Raw genomic sequence first — 21,941 nt, 5'->3', positions numbered from 1 at the left:
CAAACAGCTAGTCAGCAGCAAACATTAGTGCAGTGACTGCTGGTGCATTCTGGACCAGTTATGAGGAGCAGTGTTTGCTGATCAATTTCTGTTGTTTGATGCATTTACTCTTTGATAGGTCTCACATTTAGTGTAGATGAGAGCCTCTGAATAACTAACCTTGTAATATCTCACAATTGTAGCCCATTGTGGTCAGCCCTCATCCTACCACTTCAGAAATCCTTGCCATAAAGTTTTAGAGGGGGCCCTGACTTCAAATTATTTAGCACGGGGGGCTCTGAGAAATAGCAATTGAAGACCACTGATATAAGACGAAGCTGATTTTAGTTCTCACACAAAAAACGCGTATGATATTTCCTTTGTTAATAGTGAAAGTTCGTACTAGAAACACTCATACATCACCGATCTCTTGCCAGTCACAGCACTTCATATTGAAACGAAAATGTGAGGGTGATGAAGAGGTCACGACAAGGTAGTCGTGGCCGAGCGGTTAAGGCGATGGACTTGAAATCCATTGGGGTTTCCCCGCGTAGGTTCGAATCCTGCCGACTACGTCATACATTTAGCAAAAGGTTTCAAATATCTTTGATAAATTTATTTACTAACATAACCTTTATATTTATGTTATTACATTATTTAGCTCAGGGTCGTTCTTATATGTCAGAGAGAAGAAAGGGTTACTACTGTAGAGAACGTATTACTGATTAAACAATACTTTTGACGTTCATCTAAGCAGACAAGCAATGCATCGCATCACACCCATCAGCCGATTTCCTGCGGTCCACAGTTAAGCAGTTTATTTAGAAAGAGTTTGTAAAAGCGCGAAGTGTAACTTTTAAAATTAAGGACGTGTTGGTAGAGTCATTGTGAATGTCTGGAAAAGCGAAGGAGTCTGTTAAAAACAACCCAGAGTCTGTACTTGGCAGAAAAGAGATTCGAACCCTCGTCCCAGGAGAGGGAGCAACGTGAACCAAATGCTTTTCACCGCTTGGCTGCACCACCTCTGAAGCACGAGTCCTTACGTTTATTATGAGCATGAAAAACTGTGACCCGCAATATATGGTTTCCGACGTCTAGTTGATAATCATTTGTAAAGGACACGTTTACAAGTTCAGGAGGGCAGGGTGATGATTGGAGATTATCTGTCTTCATCACTAACCTCTAGCTCTCCCAGCTGCTGGAGTCGACAACAAACATTTTAAAAAGCGGCACTCTAAGCAATGAGTTAAAACCAAGGTAGAAGCATCAGCTCTAAATATAGCAAGGGGGCTCCATCATTCTCTGAGGAAGCAATTGTGCACACTGATGGGGTAACCTGTTAGGGTGTGATGAAGGCTGGGACAGAAGGGGCGGGGATGGGGGAATTTGGTGTTTGTTGTGGAGCGGATTGTGCTTCCCATGCCAGGCTCAGAGGAGTGAGGAAGATGGGAGGCAGCAGGGGCCTGATGGGATGCTGACAATTAGGCTGAGGTACATTAAGGGGTGAATACTAGGGGGAATATTTAAGAGCCCCTAGCGCCTCCTTGTGACACATTAGCGTCATTTTTCTTTTTACGCTACTGTGGCCCAACAAGCCAAAATCCCAACGCCATATTTACAAAGTGGCGCAATGCATGCATTGTGCCACTTTGTAACCCCTTGCGCTACATTATGCCTGCTCCATGCATAATGTGGCGCAAAGGGGGCGTTCCCCCCATTACGGAGGGAGCGAAAAAAGTGGCTCAAAGAAATCTAAAAGATTTCTTTGTGTCATTTGTTTCGGCACTTTTAACGCCTCCTCAGAGCAGGCGTTAAAGGAGGCACCAACAAAGAGAGGGATAGGGAGGTTAAAGGTCTAGTGTACGTTCTCCCAGTAAGACTAATCAACAACAAAAGGTACACTGTTCCATGTGTCTAGGGGGACATTAAATGTTCAGGAGCAAGAGCCCTCACACACCCAGATGGATGTCATGCTTCATCATCGGGAAGCTCCTCGTCAGACCGGCGGTGCAATATCTGATGGGCTCCCCTTTCGGGGGCTCTTTGCCGGAGATCTTTTAGAGGTGACTGCCGTTAAGGTCGTAATGGTCAGACACTCGTTATAGCAGGAGAGTAGATAGATTAAAATTGATTAGCAACCCCACAGCAATCTGCTTTAATAGTTATATCAAGGGGTTGCGATCAAGATTAAAAAACGTACAGAAAGTGGAGAATGAGGTTCATGCTCAACCACTTTAAAAAATGCCTGGAGATCTCGGAATTTGTCACCTGACCCCTAAGGTCTGGTCAACATATTTCGCGTAATGTGGTCGTGAAAGATCCTCTAACGCTTCATCAGGACCTACAATCAACTAAACTTCTCCTGACTGTATGGTAAATGAAAGAGACACTATCTATTATGTATATGAAAATGTATAACAGTCACTTACATTTGAGTAAACTGTCTCGTCAAAAATTGAATCAAAAAAGGTCGCCCATCCCTCTTCATTTGGGGGGCCCCTTGGGGAATAACACGGTCCAGCCAGTCACTTTTGGAACTCGGCGGTGTTGGTTGATGTAACCTACCCGCGGTGTGCTCTCCCCGAACATCATTTAAAGGAGGCACGTCATTGATTGCAATGGGCATCAATGGGCTTTGCACGACTAGCATAAAAAAATGTTAACGCAAAGCTCCAGACTAGCGTAAAATATACTGACACTAGTCCCCTAGCTATCGTCATGGTGTACCGTATTTTAAATACGGTGCACACCTGGTGATGTTAGGGGGCGCTAAGGGGCACAAGAAAAATCCCCAAGTCTTTAACGGGACTGATTGAGACAAAGTGGGATAGAGTGCTGGGATAGCTAGTGGGATAGCTGCTGTTTGCATGACATTAAGTCAGGCAGCTCCCAGCTGCGCTCCTAGTAATATCTGCGCCCTGGCCTGGGCCCAGCTCACCCATGCCTAAAGCTGGCCCTGGATGTGATCCAATGACAGAGCAGTTCATTCAAAAAATAACCGAGGAGCTGCACGTATTGATGAAAGCAGCCCTATTGCCCCACCCAGTCTCCTTAACATACCCATCTGTCAAGCGACATAATGTCTTGTGTGGCCTATTCACATTCTGCTGTTTATGTTTTTAGCCTACAGTACTTTACATGCTCCAATCTCTGAGCTCACATCGAAAAGGTAAAAATGAAGCCAAAAGCACCAAATGCAAGTTGGTGATGTTTAAAGTCCATTGCAGGTGGGTGGTGCCTCAGATGACTAAGGGCCGCGCAGAAGCTCTGACTACCTTTCACATTACGGGCACAGGCGCAAACAAGAAAGCGGAAAAAGTCTATTTTCAAGGAGCTAAACAGAAGAAGGTGAATTAAAACTAAACATTTAAAAAGGATCACTTTATTTCTATGTGACCCGGTTCTCACTCGTCCTGCACGCCAAGTCAAATGCAAATGAGACCTGCAACAAAAACATTGAGGATGGTGAAATGCACATCTCGACCCTGAGAGGATGGTTGTCAGCCCTCCTACTTGTTAATTTGATGTGAGATTACTTGATAGCTTGCTGATCATTTTCATCACAATGAGTCCTAATCAAACTCGTCACAATTCTTCTAGTGTACTTGTATTTATTTCAAGTTTCAAGGCCTCTAGAATTATGCATCATGTGCCCACAGCGTTTATAGCATTACTAAAGACTTTCAGCATTTGCTGCATAATATATCATCTGCCGCATAATCTGTTGATTTTAACAACAAAAAAAAGTCTTTAGCTCAAACGGTTCAGAAGTTAACAAAAAATGCAGCAACTTGTATTGCACACATTGCAACGTCCTTTGCAAAGGTTGTCAGGTCAAATTTATGTTGCTTATTACTATATTGGGGTGATACACTGGTACTAATGAGGTGCAACCAATGCTCAGACCTAGTTAACAAGTGTAAAAATGAAAAATGAAAAAAAAGTAATACTATCACAAAATGTGCATCATTACACCACATAAGTTGCCTTGTTGCATAATTTACTCAACCCTGCTACATAACTTGGCCCTCCAATGCCGCCTAATTCCAGTGGCTCTCAGTAATTTTGATCTCTGATGAGGTTTCTTGTGCTTTGTGGAAAGACAGCACAGGTGGAATTATACTGGAGCCACTTGGTTGTGAATGTGTTAACTCATAGAGTGACCGATGTGGGAGATGTTTCTGTGTTGTGAGTGCTGACCAGACTTTTGTTTTTATTGTTTTATTTGTCACTGCATCTCAGTTTATATTGGTGTAAGCATATGCAAGAGATATGGTGCTAAAACCTATTACTTACTGGTATTCTTCATTACTCCAAATCAGAAGCTCCTTGTCCCTGACATAATGCTTGATGCATCGCCTCCCCACCAGCGCCCCCTCCAAGACCAGCCTATAACGCAGTCCTTTCACTTTCTTTAGAACTACCATAAAGCTTCTCCATTCCCTATCCACTTGTTGCTTGTCAACCATGTCGGTGTCCTTGGAGTATCGTGATGGCCTGTTGTATTCAGAACTAAGGTTGTTTGCTTATTTTAAGCAACTGTTTACTTTTTAATTTTTTTGTGCACCCAACTGGGCTGGGGGCAGATACTCCACCAGCCGACACTAGCCTATGGAGCAGCACATTCAATGCACAGGTTTTTGGGTTCGCCAAGCTGAGGCAGAGGGGCAATTTATAACTGTGGAAGTGTGCTTTAGATTTTGAGTTTGGAGTTCTTAAAAAAAAGGTTAAAGTTTCATTTCCTGATAACTATATGGCCATGTGTCTAGTCCAATGTAGAGATGCTAACAAAAACTACTATAAGTTAAATGTAACTGCATAGTTTAGATCTTCATTTTGATGGTCTTACTTGTGTCCCATGTGTGCCTTGTCGCAAAATGAAGGGGAGGCCCTAAGGTGCTCCTATTTATAGATGTCTGGTAATAATTATTATGAGGCCTTGGGTTCTGCTCATCAACTCCTCCCAGATTTTTTGCTTATTGACCACTTGATATGTGACCTTTTTAATGTGGATGAATTCCACCACTTGTGACTCACCCATGGTAAATACACAGCAAATGAATTGCGTGTGTTTTCCACCAGCATTCCCCTTTTTAGTCAAGGCTGCTGCGATGCAGCAAGTGTAAGAGGCACCTGACTGGTTACACTTGAACACCTGTGCATACATGTGTGCACATGTGAGGGGGATGCCGATGTAAGACTCCCGTTGAGCACAACCCTGTAACTGTGCACAGGTTTCCTGCAGCATAAAGGAATCCACTGGATTTGATATTGACTTGGGTTAGGCCTCATAATGTTAATGCACACTCGCTGCGAAAGTCAGTATAGTTTACTGCCTTGTCTGCAGTGACACTCCACTCCGGTAATGTATTGAACTGGGGTGGAATCTGTATATCAAACTCAAATATGAGAGTACCAAGACGAAATCTGTTCAGCTCATGGGTCATCCAGGGTACTCATATTTCTCAAGCTCATCTCAGGGTCAGAGCAAGGGCCTTTTTTCATCTTACTATGCCAAGTTAATCACATTTCTCTCCAGCAGCAGGAACGTAGGCCGCCTCACACAAAGGGAGCAACTAACAGTGCTTCACTCAGCTCCTGAGCAGGAAAGGGGTAAGGTTTAAATATCTGAATCCATCAATCAACGATCACATATTAACCGGGATGGGCAAGCGCACGCCTACTGAGCAAAGGAGGAAGCCCTGAAAACTAGAGTCAACACAGTAGGTGTCTTCCCTTTGAGAGTTTTGTGGAAAAGGCAGTGATGTTAAAAAGGGGCAGAGCTGAGGCCCCAGGAGGAGATGTGACTAGCGACTCCTGGGTAAAGCCATTTTGAATTGTCCCAGCATGCTGTTCAGGAGGGTTGGGACAGGGGTGCAGAGGTGATGTGGCACCCCAGGATAGGTCAGAGGTGCCTTGCTTCAAGAATCTCTCCCCGCTTAAGGCATTGCGTAAGAAAGAGAACTCTCTTTTGGCTGTGTTTTTCTGCTAGACACTGGGGCTGGGACTGGGACTGGTGGTGGCAGCCAAGGACAACAGGAAAGAAGAACCCACTGATATCCATCTGGACTAAGGACTTTAACTGCAGTTGGCCAAAAACCAGAGGGGCTCTTCCCAGGACCAGGGAAGCTGGTCCCCTTATTCTCAATGAGGACTAGTTGGGGGAAGGAACTGGACCTCTACACCAAGGAGGAAAGAAGCCCCAGAGGAGAAAAAGAATAAAGACTGGAGCAGGGAGCCACTGGTATTAGCTCCCAGCAAAGTTCACTATCTTGGCGACCAGGAGATCTGAGGAAAGTGCTCTAGGAGGCATGAGCCCGGCACGAGGAGCAAAATGAGCCCAAAAGCATGAAGAACGGCCCAACGGGAGCCGAGATATGGGCAGTGAAAGGATTTGAACTTTGACCCTGCAGCGAGGCCAGGAGCTCCTGCAGCTTTGCTGCTGGAGTGTAGCCTGCCCTCCAGTTGGCCAAGGTCATCATCCGTGGGTGCCCACGACCTTCAGCTCCAGGCTCCCCACCACCGCATGTGTGCAGTGAGTGCTGTTGCACCTGTCAAGAAGTCAGCGAGGGGCCCAGGATCCCCAGCTCTGGGACCCGACATGTACCACTGCATGGGGGAGCACATCCCACTCCCCTAAATGGAGGAGAAGGGGCCCAAGATCCTAGCTCTGAGCCCAGGCTGTGGAGAAGAGGACAGGAGAATGCCCCTGTACTTACCCACCCCTGGGGGTCCTGCCCCGCTCCCTGTGCCCGTGTGCGGGGAGGGCAGGTGGTCGCCATGACAACCAGTACCTGCTTGCATGAACGTTCGGGAGAGAGGAGTGCTGCTAGCTCCTGCGGGTAACAAAGGAAATGCTCTCGACGCAGGACGCTGTTGGAGCAGCCAGGGTGAGCTCCTTGGGCTTCCCTTGATGTAAATAATCCATGGTGGGTAAAAAGAACAGACCAAAAAGAAAATGCTGGCATGATTCAATGCATTATAACAGAGACAAGAAGCTGGAGCCGCTCACAAAAAATGCATGCTTCCCAACGAGCGAGCACCCCATAATGCCCTATGGTAGCTTTTTGAGCCCAAAGCCTCGTGGATGTTTTGGTCCTATGATGATAGGGGCACCACCAATGGCCTTTGGAACATATTGGTGGGGGAGGTGAGTTGCCAGAGTGCACCAGTGCCCCCACAAAGAAATTTAGTAAAAGTACTCACCCTAAATTTGGAGGGTCTAGAAAAAAGACCAAACAAAGGTTTCTGTTAGTCTCTCAAGCATTCCCTGGGCTGCAAAAGTAGCTCTACAGCTGGGAGTGCAGCGCTCTTTAGGGAGTGACTCTGTGGCTGTATAATCTGTGTCCTAAAGATGGTTAAACAGACACAGACACATACTTTAATGGAAAATGCTTTATTTAAAAGTTTTCTTGAAAATGGTAATAGCCATGGTTTATTTAAAGAGTGTTTAATTCTGACAGTAATTTGCATTCCTAATAGGCTGCACTGTTTATTATTGATGATACAAGCACCTTATAATAATGCCTGGTTACTTATAAGTGCAGAAGGAGATGCCATGCTTTATTGCTGATAGTGGGGGGGGGGGGGGTGTCATGCTATATTATTGCTGAGGTGGGTACTTGATTGTCATGCTTGACTAATTTTTATAATTACAGATAGGTTATGGGGAAGTCTGTAATGAAATGAGGTATTACCATAACATGTGATTTCAATGTTGAATGGGACAGCATTGACCACCTGATGCAAACTGACTCCCCCATGCAAAGTTAGATACTGTGCTATACATGAAGGAGGTGTGCCCTGAATTTTGGAGTCATGACCCTTTGAGGGTCAAATGTTGCCAAAGCTATTCCCACCAGCCTCATGTATATTTGTAAATTACTGTGTAGTACTGAGTAGTGTGTTTGTGTAATAAATGTACTTTCAGTTTTCTAAAGGAACAGCACTGACTGGACACTTATTTGGTGAGTGTTATTATTGTGTGCTAACAAATGGTGATCAGTAGCCACACCCCCTCCCTTACGTAGGCCTTGGACTGCCCTGCTCCGCTACCCTGAGAGAGTCAATCGCAACTATGACGTGTGGGTGGTTGCCAGTGGAGGGTGAATGGGGACCCATTAGTTGTGCAAGTCACACAGAAAATGGCCCATTTCTTCACAATGACCAGGTTAATTGGTTAATTACTGTCCCTTTTATACAAAGTCTCCTAGCTGGGGCATATTCAGAGTACAGCAGAGTACATGTGTGTTGTGCTGATGGAAGAGTCTCTGCAGGGAGTAATGGAGGCCAGAAAATGTACCCAGAAAATAAAGTATCAGGATCCTCTTGTAGCTGAGGATGTAAACTTGTTTTGTATTTCCAGAGTGGGGTGGGAAGGGGGGTTTGCAGTCCTTTATAAAGGAGCCAATGAATTCAGCATTGGCTGAACCATTCAACCACAGGAGCAGAATCAAAAGCTGGACTCGAAGGAGGACTCTGAGGAGAGTCCGAAATGGTAATATACTTAAAGGTGTCAGCTGGGGAAAGGGACAGACCAGCAAATTCCTAAAATTTCAAGAGACACCTCAGCAGGTGGAGGAAGGTTTCAAGAGTGTCCGGCTCCGCAGGCGGTCACTCTCCCATTTCATGATGTAGTAAAGGCCATGGTTTGAAGGAACAAAAGGACTTCATTTTCAAGATTCCTAACAAAGAGGTATCCATTGGTGCAATTTAATCCAGTGACTAATTGTTACATACTAACATAATGTAGGCCAAGGGCGAGTAAGGTACACAGAAGATTAACTTTACAAGTGGGCCAGTAGGCCTCACTGCAGTGACACAGGTAAAAAGACTTGTTCACTATGAGTATTTTCACAATAAAACTATTTACAGTCACCATAGCACTCATGTTATTTCATTCGAGGTAGGCCAGCAGTCTTTTACTGTTACCAGTGTAACACTTTGTGTTTCACTCCCTGGGTGACAAGACTGCAATCTGTGACACAGCCTAAGTCATGGCGCACGTGTATATTCCTAATTCACTCATGATGAAAACATCAGTACTAAGGATTTGGATATTTCTACAGCTGTGACACTCAGGGCAGTGCACGTTCATTACCACGCAGGGGACTTTTTCTTGCCAACAGACTTTTTCTTGCCAACAGAATGAAGATGTAAGTCAGATATTGAGAGTTGAGCTAGAGAGGGGGATTTGGAACATTGAAATGTAGAGATTAGCAGTGACAAAAAGAGAGGTCAAGTAGAAAAAGTGAGGTGAAGTAAGGAGAGAGCCATGAGATAGAAAGAATATTCTTATCACGTAGATGCTACTAAGTGCCTACATGAGTTTGGACATACTGGGCATGCTCACTAAGCATTTGTGAATTAAGATTCTGTTTTCATGCTCACTGTTAATATGGTGGGATTTTGGAGACTTCCTCACCACTTTGCCCGGGGGCCACTGGAAGGCGTCAGCCCTGGACAATTGGCAACTTTGCTCATGCCTTAAAAAAGGTCTGTTGTTGTAGATCACATGCCACGTACGCTACTGCCATTTAGTGTTAAGCTCAAAATATTACAACTTCTTTTTTTTTTAATGTTTTGGTTCAGTTTCAGGATTGCATTTTAAGATGACTAGTCCCCTGAAAACCACACTGTACAGGCACACAGACTCCACCTTAGATCATTTGTTTCCGTCATTTTGGTTTGAAGATGTTTTTCAACACTGACTATTGACCCTCGCACATCAGCAGAAAAACATATATGAGAAGGACCTGATGAAAGGTATGGAATGCAAAGACTAGTAAATAGGATTATGAAGCCAAACTCTAATTTTCATCCCAAAAAGTTAAAGTCATATAAAAATTACTTGGAGAGGTGGATCATGGTAACCATGCCTTTTAAATTATGTCCATATAAACCTGGCTGCCTTAAAGCACCACCTGTAGAGTTTTTAATCTCTGTATGCCAATGGATCACACATTTGAATGCAAAAACAAAAATACAACTATGAAACGTGCACTCTGAACACATTACAGTTAAATAGAGCACAATGGCTCTACTCAAATCACTCTGGAGGTTGGAAACAAGAATAACACAGCTACATTAAAATAAACATAAAAGGAGAACGTATAGATTTATCTACTATCATTAACTTTAATGAGAAGAATTGGAGCCAAAATCCATTCCATACTAAGGGATTCTACAGGGAGTGCAGAATTATTAGGCAAATGAGTATTTTGACCACATCATCCTCTTTATGCATGTTGTCTTACTCCAAGCTGTATAGGCTCGAAAGCCTACTACCAATTAAGCATATTAGGTGATGTGCATCTCTGTAATGAGAAGGGGTGTGGTCTAATGACATCAACACCCTATATCAGGTGTGCATAATTATTAGGCAACTTCCTTTCCTTTGGCAAAATGGGTCAAAAGAAGGACTTGACAGGCTCAGAAAAGTCAAAAATAGTGAGATATCTTGCAGAGGGATGCAGCACTCTTAAAATTGCAAAGCTTCTGAAGCGTGATCATCGAACAATCAAGCGTTTCATTCAAAATAGTCAACAGGTTCGCAAGAAGCGTGTGGAAAAACCAAGGCGCAAAATAACTGCCCATGAACTGAGAAAAGTCAAGCGTGCAGCTGCCACAATGCCACTTGCCATCAGTTTGGCCATATTTCAGAGCTGCAACATCACTGGAGTGCCCAAAAGCACAAGGTGTGCAATACTCAGAGACATGGCCAAGGTAAGAAAGGCTGAAAGACGACCACCACTGAACAAGACACACAAGCTGAAACGTCAAGACTGGGCCAAGAAATATCTCAAGACTGATTTTTCTAAGGTTTTATGGACTGATGAAATGAGAGTGAGTCTTGATGGGCCAGATGGATGGGCCCGTGGCTGGATTGGTAAAGGGCAGAGAGCTCCAGTCCGACTCAGACGCCAGCAAGGTGGAGGTGGAGTACTGGTTTGGGCTGGTATCATCAAAGATGAGCTTGTGGGGCCTTTTCAGGTTGAGGATGGAGTCAAGCTCAACTCCCAGTCCTACTGCCAGTTCCTGGAAGACACCTTCTTCAAGCAGTGGTACAGGAAGAAGTCTGCATCCTTCAAGAAAAACATGATTCTCATGCAGGACAATGCTCCATCACACGCGTCCAAGTACTCCACAGCGTGGCTGGCAAGAAAGGGTATAAAAGAAGGAAATCTAATGACATGGCCTCCTTGTTCACCTGATCTGAACCCCATTGAGAACCTGTGGTCCATCATCAAATGTGAGATTTACAAGGAGGGAAAACAGTACACCTCTCTGAACAGTGTCTGGGAGGCTGTGGTTGCTGCTGCACGCAATGTTGATGGTGAACAGATCAAAACACTGACAGAATCCATGGATGGCAGGCTTTTGAGTGTCCTTGCAAAGAAAGGTGGCTATATTGGTCACTGATTTGTTTTTGTTTTGTTTTTGAATGTCAGAAATGTATATTTGTGAATGTTGAGATGTTATATTGGTTTCACTGGTAATAATAAATAATTGAAATGGGTATATATTTTTTTTTGTTAAGTTGCCTAATAATTATGCACAGTAATAGTCACCTGCACACACAGATATCCCCCTAACATAGCTAAAACTAAAAACAAACTAAAAACTACTTCCAAAAATATTCAGCTTTGATATTAATGAGTTTTTTGGGTTCATTGAGAACATGGTTGTTGTTCAATAATAAAATTAATCCTCAAAAATACAACTTGCCTAATAATTCTGCACTCTCGGTATCATGGAGATGATGAAGCTTCGTGAACACAGCCAAAGTATTCAGTGACCAGGACAGACACTAGACCTAGATTAAAAGAATTAAAATGCACACTCCAGGCTGAAAAGTCAATCTGGTTACACAATTCCAAACATGGCTCTGAAAAAACACTCTTGAAATCTGGCTCACCCAAGAAAGGAAGACACTAAAGAAATCTGATGTTCATTGATCTATATATTTGATCACAAGCAATACTTAAATCAACTATGGGGGGTGCAATGCCACTCTCTAATGAGTGATCTTTTTTATCTTCCTGTTTTAATGAACGTTTCCAAAAATACCCACCAAGAGTAAGTCAACCCAGCCTATGTACTCTTTCAAACAAATATCACAAAGTGAATTTATGGATCTAGTCAAAGCAAACAAGCCTCCTGGCTGCCCTTCTTGCTCTTGTCCACCACACATCTACAAGAACATTATTTTAGCTAACTCTGCTGCCCCACCAGTAAGAAGAATCATCAATAATTCTTTAACTAGGGGGATGTTATCTGAAGACATTAAAAAGGCACACATATGCCCATTATTGAAGAAAACAAAACCTGGACCAGCATGACCCCAACAACTACAGACCAATCAAAAATGGACATTTCCTGGGCAAACTGATAGAAAGAGCAGCTTTTGCCCAAATGTCACAATTCCTTGAAGATACGCTATACTTTCAGACAAAGAAACTGGATTCCGCCAGGAAGAGGCACTGAATCTTCCCTCATCATCATCTGGGACAATCTAAAAAACACAATAGGCTGCAATGGAGTTGCTGCACTACTTCTCCTGAACCTCTCAGCTGCGTTTGATACAGTTGACCATGATAGTCTAATACAAAGACTCTACAAAACTGGCATAGAGGGGACTGCTCTTGACTGGATCTCATCCTACCTTCAAAACAGAATAAATGTCATTCATACTCCCCCTTTCTACTCCAATCCCTACTTCAGAAAACCAGGAGTCCCTTAAGGCACAATCACCTCACCCATGCTTTTCAACATCTACATGATATCATTATCGGCACTGATCAGTGAATTTCAGCTCACATGCTACAACTATGCAGCTGACAAACAAATACTCCTGAAATGGAGGTGCCACAAATACATTGGAAATTCAGAAATCTTCAGTTGCCTCAAAGCCGTTGATCAGTTGATGACATTGATCCATATCAAACTGAATGCTTCCAAAGTGAAAATACATGTGGTGAATGTAAAGTTATGACCCACTCTGCACGTGGCCTGGTGATCTGGGGCCACCTCCTAATGTATCCACAGAAGTTAGAAATGTTTGAATTACCATGGACTTCAGGTTAACAATGAATGCTCAAGTGGACAACTTAGCAAGATCAAGCTTCATCACCATGAAAACTCCCTAATGCATCTTACTCCACATCAGATTTCCACACAAGGTCCAGGTTACAATCTCGCTTGTACCATCTAAACTGGATTATGCCACTGGCATCTACCATGGATCATCTCTAACTACTATGAAAAAACTACAACGTATTCAGAACTCGGCCACCTGACTACTCCTACATGTAAAGCCACAAGCCCACCTCTTGCCAGAAAATCCACCTTCAAGCTGCTTTGCAATCACCCCCACAGCATACTATACTCGTATTTCCCATACTAATCTACCAATAATGCTTTTGGGTTCCAGAGTAGCGTGCTATTCGCCGAAAAGACACTTTGTTGTTCAACACTGCTATACCACAAATTGAAAATATTAATTAAGTATATATTTTTCATGTACCTTAAATGAGAATTGATATGCTGCTGGAAGTGTAATCCTCACTTAAAATTTCTCAATTAACATTTTACTGAATTATGAGAATTCAATTAACTGTTGGCGTTTCTTTAAGCATTTTGTAATAAAGCTCTCACTTGGCATTGGTTTTATGTGACGTAGTATTATTTTTTATAGGTAATAATCTACTGCTTCAAGAAATATGGAACCATTTATGTTTAAATCTTAGTGTAGCCATAAAGGAGTGTCTGTGTCATGAAACACATGAAAATGATTCTATCCTTTTTGACTGTCTTCAACAAAGAGGCTCCTTATGATTGATACAATTTTAGAAGAGCCTTAGACATTACCCAACATACAGACATGTTCAACTCAGTGTCATTGGACGAGGACTAAGTTGGCCTTTAGTACGGCTCTGATTTTACCATTTTCAATCTGCCAAAGAATATAAAACAATGTTAGTCCAGCATTACAACAACTGTGTGTTCTCTTGATCTTGGGAGAAGCACTTGCAAACTAAGAAACACTCTCAACTACAGGACTATTGCCGAGGTGACAAAGAACACCAGCTTGCGTCCTGCCTTATAATTTGTTTTTATAAGACAGCTTTGGTGGTCAAGTGTAAATAGGTGAAAGGAATTTTACGACTTATGAGAAAGTCCGCGGTCTACTAAACTTTTTGTTCAACTATGTTCACAAATGCCGTTGTCTTAAAACGGTGCAGCCTTATTACTCTTGACTTAACACTAAGGATGGACAGAGCTCACAGAGTTCTACTCCACAGAATTCTATGTAGTTAGCTTAAAACTGTGTGAAATTCTGCAGTGGTCCATGTGTGGTGGAATGCCGCCTGCCCTAGTACTAAGGCCCGACCCTGCTTAGTGCTTTTGAGATCGGGTGCAGTCAGGGTGGTATCTATGGCCTAGGCAGCAAAAGCTGCTGTTTCAGTCCTCTTGTGCTAACATAGCCTACAGGCCTGGAGACTGCTATTCTCAACCACACCTGCACAGTTCCCTTCAATAACTGCCCTCCTTCACAAACCTTCTACGGAGGGCCAAGCAGACCCCCTGTCTTGCACCAGCCTTTCAACCGCTTACTTTGCACTTAAACACAGTCTCAGACTGCCGTTTCTTTAGGGCCCAGCACTAGCAGCAGCAAATAAGCTCACCACCAGCAGCCTGTTTCTTTCACACAGTGCCTAGCCTTGCTTACCACTGAGCTTGAATAAACTCTCTCAGGCCACACACATCTGGCGGGGGCTGCCGGACACCACTCAGCAGCCAGTACTCCCCAAGCCTCCAGCTCTCCCTGCTGGCCTCAGTACCATACCCCATAATAACATTTCCTTCCCCAGGGACTCTGGAAAGCAAGGGTGGAACAAAACCTGAGGGGGGCCCCTACAAAGTACCTTGAAGAGGTCCCCTCCCCATAGTCCCAGTAAGGGGCCTGCCACCTATGCAAGGTGTACTCGGGGCCCCCTGCACTGCAGGGGCTGCAGGGGACTTTGTTACACCACTGCTGGGAAGACGGGTTCTTTTCAAGTGGAGCTCTGACTACAAGTTTCCTTTTTTCCAAGCACAGAACCCCTCATATGCAAATACTGTCCATGCCCATTGCCGGCCCCCGTGTGCACATACAAGAGAAAGTGCAACAAGAGTCTTGCCTGAATGCTGTCTGGGTCCAGGGTCCCCATTGCCAGCAGCCTCGCTCTCGGCCTCGCTCTGCCTCCTGCTCCCGGGCTGCTGAGGACAGTGAAAGGAGGGAGGCCTGGATCTATAGCTGGTGCGGGCGCAGCCCCTCAGCAGCAGCTTGCCACATCTCCACACCGACTGGCAGAAAGCAAGGCCTTAGGTAGGAGTCTCCTTGCCTGTCATAGGGCAAATGCTGCCTACAGTTTGGGCTGACTGGAAAGTGAGGACCAGTTATGGGCCACACAGCGCAAGCGCAGTGCACAGGCTGGTGAAGTCTGCTCAGCTGCCGGGCTAGCAGAGTTTTTGGCCAAACTCTGTACTTCAAGCGGAGTGCCAAAAACTCTGTTAACTCCGCCAGAGGAGTGGAGCTCACTGCCGACCCCTACTTAACACTTTAGATATGGTGTTGTGAGTTTACAAATAGCTTTTGCGTTAATCTCTAACTGAGTTTAAACTAATGGAGATCTGAGGTAACTGGCCATCAAAAAGTCAAGAAGTTAGTGAAACAAACTTCTGTTGCAAAGCAATTACAACTCACTAGTAAGCTATTGCAATTTTGATATCCACAGTGCCTGAAAATCAAGCAGTTGTCGGCCTCGTATCATTATTTTTGGTGTAAAAGGTATGGGAAACTCCAGGATGTATTTGAGTGAGTGTGCTACTTGTTCTCAGAATGGCTGAACCTTAGAGAGGCCCGCCTAATGTGATGTGCTTCTCCAAGTGACCCACAGCTCCTCCAGCATCAATGGTATGCAATGAGGTACATGCGGGTAAGTGGGTTCATGTGTAATGCCACCCAAACCACATTTTGAACTGCATTTTCCTACTCAGGACCGAGACAGAAGAAAAGTGAAGATCCCTTCCAAGGTATTCCCATTTCTTTGCTCTGATCCATTTTGTTGGAAAACTGGACTAAAGAGAGACAAGACTTCTCTGGCAAGGCAAACGCAGGATTAATCACAACAGCCAGGAGACCAGTCACCTGCATGGAGCTGAAAAATGATCTCAAATGACTGCTGGCAACCAACCTTTTATACAGCCACAAAAATGCTGACTCATCAATATTATCCTAAAAAACAATAACAAGTCACAGAATAAAAGGTTATTAATATGCTTTCAAATAAACACCACATCTCCAGCGTCCTTGAACTCATGGCCACTATGTAGAGAGCCATGCAGGCTCTACAATACTTTGTTGCCCCCCGAGGTCTCGGGGGGCCGGCTTCGGTCTGAGTTGATAAATAAAGAGGAGGTCTGTGGCCCGACAGTTCCTCCGGTACACTACGAGGTGTCGTGTCTGTGTGTGTCCGATCGCGGCCCCATAGCACGAAGGCTACAGTGGCGATGAAGCAGGATCAGGACACAGCAGTCAAATGTGTCTGCTTCAAGCAAAACCAGCGTTGGGAGGGGCGCGCTGCAACGTTCACGTATAAACGTCGGTGCTTAGCGCTGGGGAAAGAAGAGTGCGGCCCGGCCTACCTCGTCGCTGCACTGTGCGTGCGAGGTACACCAGTCAAGGGTGGAAGGTCACATCGGCCCGCTGCCGGCGATCAACACTCTTTACTGATATCTGTGGTGGTGAGATTTCCTCACATTTTATTCTTTCATAAGCATCTGCCTAAAGGGGCTCATTCCATTCCTTGTTGTGTTTCCAGTCAGCAGGGATGTCATGCACTAAAGGCAGCTTGTAGAGGCTGGATTTTGTGCCTCTTGTTTTCATTGCCCACAAGCACGGAGAATACTTTCTTAAATATGGTTTTGTCCCTAGTAGCCATGGCATGAATGATAAGGTTAGTGATCAAATGCCGAGTGTGAGCATAACGAAGGCGCTCGGTCTCTGGAACGTCGAAATCACCTAACACTGCAACAAGGTCTTGGTGACTGTCTTATGAAGCATATCAGAAATCGTACGACACCCTGTCCCTTCAAAGTCTCAAAGCTATACTTTCAAAGGTAGGTGTTGGCATGTTGATGGAGGATCGGAGTATACAAGAATGGATACGTTGTCATCCTGTGTAGCAAAACACAGTTATCCCAAGCTCGCAGCGTGGCGCTCACAGGGGTAATGAGAAAGGCATCAGCATGCCTCTGAGGCTTTTGAAAGCAGGTTAAGGTATGAAGTCGAGCATGGAACATTCTGTTACAATTGTCAGACGAGCAGCAGGGTAACATTGAAGGGTGATTGGTGTTGCCATCCCTCCTGCCTCCTAAGGCTAAATCAGTAGATTCAGAAAAATCCTAGGTGTTCTGCCCTTCCATATAAAGTGTAGCGGTTGCTGTTGAATGTGTTTTAAGTAGGCCCTGTCAAGACAAATACCAAGAACTGGGAACATATATAGCAACTGTGGTAGAATAGACATTTTGATTGTATTGATACTGCCAGCCCAGTAGAGGAGATGACTCCCTCATTGGCTTAAGTCCTTTTGTATACCCACCAGTAGTGGAGGGAAGATAATAGAAAACAAATCTCCATGGGGGGTAGTTATTATAAATGACAATATATTTAGTGGAGTTTTTAGACCACTTCAAAGGAAAGTAAGCTTTCAGAATTGCCACTTCTATAGTAGGCAAAATGAGAATGAGCACCTTGGATTTGTCATTGTTTATTTCATACCTGGAAACTTCTTTGAAAGACTCGAGCAGATCTAAAACAGCCAGGACGAGTTAGTCAGGTGACCCCAGAAATAACAACACATCATTTGCATAGACCAATATTTTATATTCCTGCACCTCAAACGTTATACCAATAAGTCACCAAATCAGTTTGTGTTATCAAACAGTCCAATGGCTTGATAAAGAGAGTGAATAGTAGTGGAGCTAAAGGCTACCCCTGTCTTGTGCTCCTATATAGCACAAACGGCACAGAAATCTGTCCATCAGAGTTAACCTTGCCATCAGCTGTGCATAGTTGGAGAAGATCATTCTCAAGAAAATAGGTGAAGCACAGAAAGGACCAGCCCACAGGTCAAACACCTTTTCAGCATCCAAAGAGAGAACTACTTCCAGCATTTTCTTTAAGCGGGCATTTCCAACCAGGTGGACTGTGGCAAGAAAATGATCATGAGTCTTGTGCTGCTTAACAAAGGCACTCTAATCTGAATGTACCAAAGACAGAGGTAAATCCACGAGGTGAGTAGCTAGAGTTTTAACATACAACTTTGCATCTATAGTAAGGAATGTAAAGGGGCGATAAGATTTGCAGAGCTTAGGGTCTTTGCCAGCCTTTAGGAGGACTGTGATAAGGGTTTTCCTCATGGTAGGCGTTATTGAGCCCACTCCAGCCAAATGATTGAAGAGGGAGACTAATTTGGAAGCCAACTGAGATGCAAATGTCTTATACCATTGAAGCATACAGCAACCTGGCACAGGGGCTTTTCCTAACTTCTAAGATTTCATGGCCTGTTTTACTTCTTTGGGTTGGAATGGCTGTTCCAGAGATTCACACCAGTAACACATTAGCTTGGGAACCCTAATCCCATCTAAGAAGCCCTCCTGCTCTTGCAGAGAGCTTGATTCTCCTGCTTAGAGAGCAGATTAGAGGTGAAAAAACGACTTTGATGTGTCTAAATTTTCAGTACGAATGGCCTCATTGCTAAGGGATCTCCTCAATATATTGTTTCTGCTGTCTGGGCCTTAATATGTTAGTGAAGTGAGTCTGAACTTTGTCCCCAGAGATATTGGAGTGCTTTTTAAGATAGAGAAGAGCAAGCTCCATCTTGTTCGTCATGTGCCACATTCCAAATCTGTAATCTCCTGTTCCGGTTTGTCGGCCTCCAACTTGTAAAGGCATAGATTTTCCACAGCAGCGGATATGAAATGAACCCCTGACCACTGCCTTGAAGGCATTCAAAACCCCACCAGGCAATATCTTCCCACTCTCATTAATTTAAAAATATATGTCAATCTGTTCATCACCTAATAGTGAGGGGAAAAGACACCAAACCCCCTCTGCTGCACAGACACCCCATCTACCTAAAACACAGCCGATGCAGAGTCAGAGGCTGAAGTCATTCCGACATCAACCGTCCTGGTTTTGGGCATGACGGTTATTCCATGCGCTGGATGAGTGGTGTATAGTTAGTAAGCTTTGTTTCATAGTCTCCCTCCTGGTCCTTCAGCAAAAGATGTGCTTCTTGAAAACATGTTAAGTCTGGGCCATATCTCTAATATGTTTCCAAATAGACTCTTGTTTATTAGGTGCATTAAGACCTTTTACATTGAGGATAATTATCTTAACCATCAAGCCTGTTTGAGATAAAGAGCAGAGAAGTTGGTGTAGAGAAATTGAGCTGAAATCTGTAAGACTTAGCTGATCCCCAAACTCCCTGAGTAACAAAGCCCAAGCTGAATCATAAGGAAAAACAAAGATAATAAAGGTGTCCAGGACAGAGACAGAAGGCCCCACCAATTGCCACATCCATAACAATAAATATGAGCAGGAGAGAGACAGGAGGTCCCCCCTCAAATGTCACTTCCAGAGACAAAGAGAGGTCTATGACATCTCTGAATATGGGGCAAGAGTAACCCCCCTTAACAGACTCAGCGGTCACTGGACGGAAATCATCTCCCCTCTTCATCACCAGCTCAGCTAGTGTTACCATTCATGTCTTCCCCTACACAGGCCCTAGCCAGACATTAAAAGAATAAAATGCAATAGCATTTCCCCATTTCCTTACTTATAACCCACTCCCTGTGTCCCACAAAAAATACACAATGTAAGCAAGACAAAAACGGAAGAGAGGTTCATCAAGTAGGTGCTGGTCACTGTATAGATATGCAGCATCTCTTCACAGATTCAGAAAGGGTGCCAAATCAAGGTGGGAAGAGTTCTTGATCCTCTGGGCCCTGTGGCAGAACACTGCTCCATCGTGGTTGGCTCCAACCTGCTGAATCAGACCCCCGGGCCTTCTTCTACTGTCCTACTTGCATCTTGCAGATTCTAGCTTCATGAAGGTAAGGCGGAGCAGGCAAGCTGTCCCTACAACCTCAGTGACCACATCAGTTGTCACCCAGTTCAGAGGAGAAGCGGAAAAGGTAAGTCCATCCGTACCTTACACCTTAGAGGAGAGGATGTGGTGCTGTGGCCAGAGCTGTCCACTTTGGAACTGGAGAATCAATCTCAACGTTGGCTCAACATCATATGAGTCTAGACTGATAATTTAAAATTGTCATGATGAAAAAAAATTAATGTGCTCTTGTATATAAAGGTTAAAGCACCCCCTGCTGTACATTATAAGCAAATTGCAGGTCTCTGACAACATAGAGGAACGAGGCCGAAGGGCAAGTTCTTTTATACTTTTATAAAGATATGGAACTCCACAGTGACATGCACTATCCTTATAATGTGCTCCAGCAGGTACTTTATCCCATATAATACATGTTTGTACCATCACATTTCCCAGCAAATGACTTTAAACTTTGGTGCGCAGCTCCTTTATATGAAAGAGTGAACATGTTTGGAAACATTGAGCATAAAAATAAAATCTCTTGTGCAAAAATAAGCACATTAAACACCTGTTAGATATTTGTTTTGAACAGATATTAGAAACAGTCCAATTAATACATGTTGTATTTTTTATTTATTTTTTAAAGCTGCAGTAGCTCATAGTGTGTAGAAACATGCAGAAAGATTCTAGCTTTTCTCCAACTATTTAAGGAGTGCATAAAATAAACTTTCTCTCTGTTTGTCAATGTAAGCTAAGACAATGAGTAAAAGATGATCAACCTTCTCTTTTTACTTGCCTTAAACAGCTGTTTCAGTTATGCTCCATGACCAGGGCTGCCTTTCACCTTGGCTCCTGGCTCTGTGGCGTTGTGAGGTCAGTACTTAATGGTGATAACTCAAAAACTTTAATTCTGCCATCTTTTCTTCACGTCACAAGTCGCCCATTAGACAGAAATTAGAGAAAGGCAAAGGATAAAGGGATTACAGAATCCCATGTCATATAATGTAATTGGTGCTCATATAAAGTGCTTTCATATCTTCGGGTCAAGTTTGCGCTATATATAACAACAACAACACAAATATATACATAAATATATAGCAATTTATTTCCGCTTTTGGGTACCTTGAACAAGGTTGTCAGCCCCACTTTCACTAATTGGAATGGCCGCTCGCAGTTCATTGTCGTGGCGCATGCGCCTTCCTGTGCTTGTGGAGTATTGCTGCAGTATTGCATCACACGTCTGTTTGCCAGGTGTGTGCTGGGCACTCTGCCACCAGCAACTGCAACATGCCATTCCAAAACTGGGCAAAGGAAACAGTGCAAGCGTTTCACGTGTCTAAAAAGGTTCTCAAGGCTTGCAGTTAAAATGAGTTAGAAACTTACTGTGCAGTCCTTTATTATGCCGATTTTGGCATTTTCGCCGATTACGCTAATGAATAAATAACAGGAAATAAAACTGCACGTCCCTGGGTGGGCTTGAACCACCAACCTTTCGGTTAACAGCCGAACGCGCTAACCGATTGCGCCACAGAGACGGATGTTCACTGCTTTCTACACTATTTGAAAAGTATATTCCTGAGCCAATGTTGTCGCCGGGTACAGTGGATATGTAAGATGAGATTTAGAACACAGTGTTAGTAAAACAGAGTAAGATGAACGGGTTCATCACATGTTTCTTCCATTCCAGTGGCCGCTCTCTCCCCTCTGCTGCCTCGTTCATGTATACTCAATATCTCCAGCTCACGCTGCTCGGCTCGCCCTTCATTATCCCTCTTTTACTAATACAACGTTTTAGGTTAGTTTTCG

General features: G+C 43.9%; 2 non-coding genes across 2 annotated transcripts; one reads left to right on the top strand and one right to left on the bottom strand.

Annotated features, from left to right (window-relative positions):
• Window positions 1-472: 472 nt before the first annotated feature.
• TRNAS-UGA (transfer RNA serine (anticodon UGA)) lies at window positions 473-554 on the top strand. Its single transcript has one exon. It is a non-coding gene; the product is annotated as a tRNA-Ser (tRNA).
• A 21,042-nt stretch (window positions 555-21,596) lies between these two features.
• TRNAN-GUU (transfer RNA asparagine (anticodon GUU)) lies at window positions 21,597-21,670 on the bottom strand. The gene has a single exon. It is a non-coding gene; the product is annotated as a tRNA-Asn (tRNA).
• Window positions 21,671-21,941: the final 271 nt, after the last annotated feature.

This window comes from Pleurodeles waltl, chromosome 12 (assembly GCF_031143425.1).
Source record: "Pleurodeles waltl isolate 20211129_DDA chromosome 12, aPleWal1.hap1.20221129, whole genome shotgun sequence".
NCBI classification, from domain to species: Eukaryota; Metazoa; Chordata; class Amphibia; order Caudata; family Salamandridae; genus Pleurodeles; species Pleurodeles waltl.
The sequence above is the reverse complement of the archived record's forward strand: the minus strand, read 5'-3'. Positions and strand labels throughout refer to the sequence as shown.